Genomic DNA, 5,867 nt, shown 5'->3' on the forward strand with positions numbered 1-5,867 from the left:
ATTATAGGCATGTTCCACCTACCTGGCCTTAGTGCCCTTGTAAAAGAGACTTCAAAAAGCTCTCCAGCCCTCTTTGTGCATGTGAGGACACATGGAGAAGCTGGCAGTCCCAACCCAGAAGAGGTCTTCACCAGAATCTGACTATGCTGTTATTCTGATCTCAGATGTCCAGTTTCCAGAACTGTGAAAAATAAAACCCTGTTGTTTTTAAGGCACCCAGTCCAGGAAACTTGGTTCCGGCAGCCTGAACAGACTAAGACAGCCTCTAAGGAGACTGCTCCTGGCAATCGGGAAGACCCAGGTGAGCAGAGCACTTTGCTGGGTTTGGATGCGCAGGGTTGGAGATGGAATGGGGCAGGGTTGACTGCTTTCCAGAAATAAAGAAGAATTTGGAGTTTTTGATTTATACTGGAGGAAGAGGACAGGAAGTGATAAAGGAGAGAAAGAAAGAAAAGAAGGCCCAGAAAGATGACAAAGTATTGGGCATGGTAGAAAATGTGTGCCGGGCAGGGTGCAGTGGTTCATACCTGTAACCCCAGCACTTTGGGAGGCCGAGGTGGGTGGATTACCTGAGGTCAGGAGTTCGAGTCCAGCCTGACCAACATGGAGAAACCCCGTCTCTACTAATAATACAAAAATTAGCTAGGCGTGGTGGTGCACACCTGTAATCCCAGTTTCTCAGGAGACTGAGGCAGGAGAATCACTTGAACCCAGAAGGCAGAGGTTGTGGTGAGCCGAGATTGCATCATTGCACTCCAGCCCGGACAACAAGAGCAAAACTCTGTCAAAAAAAAGAAAGAAAGAAAGAAAAGAAAGAAAGAAAGAGAGAGAGAGAGAGAGAGAGAGAGAGAGAAAGAAAGAAAGAGAGAGAGAGAGAGAGAGAAAGAAAGAAAGAAAGAAAGAAAGAAAGAAAGAAAGAAAGAAAGAAAGAAAGAAAGAAAACATGTACCAAAGTGACTCTTCCCCCTGTGACACCCCCTGACACCTCCAGAAAAATCTACGGAACTCAAAAGCATTGGAGTGACCGAGTTCCTGAAGGAAGGGGCCAAGCTGCAAGACGGGGTGACACGGAGAAGGCAGAGGAGGCCAGGAAATGGGGACAATTGCCGGACTGCAAAAATGGCTGAGTTTGAATGCCAGTTCTGTGGGATTCTTGATTATTCACTGAGAAGTCTGCCAAAATTCCACATGACATGAAATGGTAGTGGTGACGGAGAGGGTTTGGTTTGGGGCATTATTTTCACCTCTTCAGGGAGCAACTGGGATCTGAGAACCCAGCTGTGCTAATTAATGATTAGGGTGCCTTTTCCTCCTTCCAGTCACATTCCTCACTCTTAATTGCTTTCTTCCTTTTTTGTTGTTACCTCGTTATTTTCTTCTTCTGGCTCATTTCTTTTCCTTTTTTGAGATGGAGTCTTGCTCTGTCACCCAGGCTGGAGTGCAGTGGCGCGATCCCAGCTCACTGCAACCTCTGCCTCTGGTTTCAAGTGATTCTCCTGCCTCAGCCTCCCAAGTAGCTGGGATTATAGGCACCTGCCACCACACCTGGCTAATTTTTGTATTTTTGGTAGAGATGGGGTTTCTCCATGTTGGCCAGGCTGGTCTCAAACTCCTGACTTCATGATCTGCCCTCCTCAGCCTCCCAAAGTGTTGGGATTACAGGCATGAGCCACCTCACCCGGCCTGGCTTATTTATTTGATAGTAATACTTCAAATCCATCCCCCAACCATAAAATTGCCTTCTGGATAAACATACCTGCGTCTACCAATGTGCAACACACAGCCTAGAACTACATGTAGGGCCCCGACTTTGGGATGATGCGACGTCAGCCCCCCACTAAAGATGGGGAGATTGAGCTCAGCCCAGAGGGTTTGTTTCTTTGTTATTCTTTTTTTTTTTTTTTTGAGATGGAGTTTTGCTCTTGTTTCCCACGCTGGAGTGCAATGGTATGATCTCGGCTCACTGCAACCGCTGCCTCCCAGGTTCAAGCAATTCTTCTGCCTCAGTCTCCCGAGCAGTTCGTATTACAGGCACCCACCACCACGCCCAGCTAATTTTTTGTATTTTTAGTAGAGATGAGGTTTCACCATGTTGGCCAGGCTGGTCTTGAACTCCTGACCTCAGGAGATCTGCCCACCTCGGCCCCCCAAAGTTGTTGTTGTTCTTGTTTTCCTCCTCCTTCTTCTCTTTCTTTGTCTTCCTCTTTTTCCTCTTCCTTCCTCCTCTTCATCCTCATCTTGATGTAAGCCACTGAACTAGCCTCTGCTATTTTATCAGTTGATTCTTCTACCACAATTTTTCACAGAAATATTTGATCTAAGAACATCTGCTACTGTCTGGAACATATTTTTTTTTCTTATACTTGACTTTGCACTTCCTATAGCTGTCAGATAAGCATCGTCTCACAGATTCTGCAACATAGCTCCATATTACTGAACAAACATCAATTATGCTTGTGGCTGGAATCATGTCAATCTGAATGCAAAATGTGCCAGCTGTCTTTCTTGTTAATGGGCATCTTAATTATGTTGGCCTAATTATGCTGATATTGCAAGTAATACTGTTCATTGTTGCTTTAGAAATAAAAATGATATCATCAAGTGACTTCCAAGGGTTTTCTAGCTGTGCTATCTTTTGCAGATTCAAAATATTAAGATGCAATAATTCTGAGCCACTCCTTGATGTGGACCTGCAATCTACTGGTCTCTCTACATCTGGACCCATCTCCGGAGGCTTCAGCTGCATAGGTCCGTCCCACTTGAGTCCTTGGCTTAATTAATTCTATTGTCATGGCTCTTTTTATTGAAATAGGTTAGGGACGTGTATCTGAGAGGTTTCATTTCAGACCCTCAGTATTGACAAAACTGTTTTCCGTGTTTCTCTCCAAATTTCTGTATTCATGCTGTCTAAAACCTCAATAGCTAGCATACCTGAGACTTGTATTTATGTTTATTTTCTTGGTGATTAGTATTATTCTTTTGAAAAAACAACATAACCTTCTCTTTCCATCTCCTTTTCTCTCTTTCTAAAAAATATTCAATTTGAGAACCAATAATCCTGTTCCTGAAAATTAATCCTAGATAAAAATTTTGACGAAAAAAAACTAAATGCACAAAACGCTCCTGGAAAATTTTTCTTTTTTTTTTTTTTGAGACGGAGTCTTGCTCTGTCACCCGGACTGGAGTGCAGAGGCCGGATCTCAGCTCACTGCAAGCTCCGCCTCCCGGGTTTACGCCATTCTCCTGCCTCAGCCTCCCGAGTAGCTGGGACTACAGGCGCCCGCCACCTCGCCCGGCTAGTTTTTTGTGTTTTTAGTAGAGACGGGGTTTCACTGTGTTAGCCAGGATGGTCTCGATCTCCTGACCTCGTGATCCGCCCGTCTCGGCCTCCCAAAGTGCTGGGATTACAGGCTTGAGCCACCGCGCCCGGCCAAATTTTTCTTTAATAACAATAAAAGATACTGTTATCTAAATATTATTGATTATAGTTGTCACCACAAGAGGCACCCACATTATGGTCTTTGTCGATATTCCGTTTTATTTGCCACAGCGAATGAGGTGATGGTGTTTTTCCCTGAATACCATAACCTGGCAAGACCAGTCATTGAGCCCAAGGTTATTGCAGGATGTCTAATTGATAAATGAGAGACTGCACATGTTTCACATTAAAAACGTTGACTTTCTTTCAGTTTTCCAGAACTCCATATCCAATACCAATTCATCACCAAAGGGGATACAGCGGGAGGCTTCTCCTTTGCATGATAAGGCAGGGTTCATATCGGTTATCTGATGACGGGCACCTGACATTCCGGGTTTATTATGAACACACAGAGCCAGCACATTTTGGACCCTTCTATAGCTACAACTAGTCTCAGAGAAGAAAGAGCACATGATTTCCAAGGACTGGCCCTTCCAAGAGGATGGAAGAAAAGCAAGTCTTTCGAATGCATCACAGGCAAACCTCCACCTTTTCTCTATTCCCCTTCCTTCTCTGTCTGCTTTCTTCTTCCTTTCCTTCATAGACCCATAAACAATGTCAATTACAGGGTTAAAGGAGGAAGAGAGCAAAAATTTCCAACCTTGATTAGGATTTGCGCTTCTAATACATGCAATGGATTTAACAAATGCTAAAAAATGGCTAAAGCAACAGTGGCCAAGAGAGAAAAATAATATGCACTTGTTAAAAATAATAATTTTAAAGAATCTAACGACATGGAAATGGTATTGGTATAACACCAAGGAGTAAGAGCAGAATATAAAATTTAGTGGGTACTCTGTTTACTTATGAAAATGAAGATAGTGAATAATTTTTAGTAGTGTTACAATTTTTATTTAGTTATTTAATTTAAATATTTAGTACAAAAGGGAAACTATTTTATGGTGTATTCTGTGGGATTTTCAAACAAGTTTTATAGTTAAGAAAAATACCTTTACATCCTTACATACCTCTTATTCCAAATAGTAGAATGATACTTAAAAATATCTCCAAAATAACAAAAACTGCAGTGTATAAACCTTATGAAGAATCTGATTTGAAGATACCAACTGTAAAAAGAGGTTCTTGAGAACACTGGGGACATTTGACTATGAAATGTGTATAAAATAATATTAAAAGTTATTGTTAACTTTTTAAGGTGTGATAATGTCATGGTTGTTATGCTAAAAAGAGAAGTCCTTACCTGTTAGAAACAGATACACGTGAAAAATGATTCTTGAGATTTGCTTTAAAATTTTTAAAAATGTAGAATAGAGCAATGTGAGACAAGATTTTTTAAATGATGATAATCATTGAAGCTGAAATGGGTAATGGACACATTGATATGTATCATAGTTTTTAATTTTGGGGTATGTTTAAAATTTTCTGAAGAAGAAAAATGTAATAATACAACTGGCTGCAGTTATGAAAATAAAAGTAAATGAATATCAGGATAATCTTGGGTCTTGTTGTATTAATTCAGGGTAATTCAAGATTTTACTGACACTGAAAAATGAGATTTAGTGGATTGTTTTTCTCTGTGAACTTTACTGTTCGTGATGTTGTTTCATGCATGAGATGCTAGGGACATATTTGCATATACTGGGAAATGCTAAAATTTTCTTGACTTCCTTTTTATGAATCAAGTTGTTTATCACTAATTGCTCTTTAACTGCCCATTCAAATCATTAAGATCGAGAATGTAACTCCTGTTTAATTCTAAAGGAATTTTCAGTGATATAAGAAATAAAGAAACACAGGAGAATTAAAGACTTAAAAATTCAGAGATTATACAAAATGAACAAAGAAAGCTCATATTTCCAGGTAGCATTGAGACAGTGTCTTAGAAACAGGATACCATATTTGTTTCTGAGTTTCCTGGCAAACAAGGCTGAAAGCAAAACACAGATGATACCCAGAAAGTAAAATCAGACACATTTACCTGTATTCATAACAAAACTACACTTCTGATGAAACGTATCTCTGACGATTATTCTTGGATATTGAGTAACACTAGTATAACCTTTGCTCGCTGTTTTATATAAGACATAGAGATGCCATGTAAATAAAAGCTTCCTGATTTCATTCTCTACGAAGCTTAAAAATACATCGTTAATTGTAAATCAGTAGCATTGGCTCCATCGAAGGTTAAAAAAATATGGTTCAGGCATTTTGTTTTCTGAAGATCTAAGTAAAGTGAATAATATCAAAGAATGGTCAAGCCATGTGTCCTTAGCTAGTCTGTCTGGCACTTTCAGGATCTGGTGAAACCTGGGCAAGGGCTGGAGGAGCAGAGCTGCCCTCTCTCCCAGACTCTCCTATGCCCACACTGACCATTGATCCCCACATTACACTTTGGAAAAACACCAATTCAGTTACACATTCCCAGGGA

At 40.6% G+C, this 5,867-nt stretch overlaps 1 long non-coding RNA gene across 1 annotated transcript; it reads left to right on the forward strand.

The window, feature by feature from the left end:
• Positions 1 to 219: 219 nt before the first annotated feature.
• Positions 220 to 4,929, forward strand: LOC119625274 (uncharacterized). Its single transcript, XR_005241401.2, has 3 exons — positions 220 to 301; positions 992 to 2,748; positions 3,690 to 4,929. It is a non-coding gene; the product is annotated as an uncharacterized lncRNA (long non-coding RNA).
• The last annotated feature ends 938 nt before the right edge of the window (positions 4,930 to 5,867 follow it).

This window comes from Chlorocebus sabaeus, chromosome 10 (genome assembly GCF_047675955.1).
Source record: "Chlorocebus sabaeus isolate Y175 chromosome 10, mChlSab1.0.hap1, whole genome shotgun sequence".
Classification (NCBI taxonomy): Eukaryota; Metazoa; Chordata; class Mammalia; order Primates; family Cercopithecidae; genus Chlorocebus; species Chlorocebus sabaeus.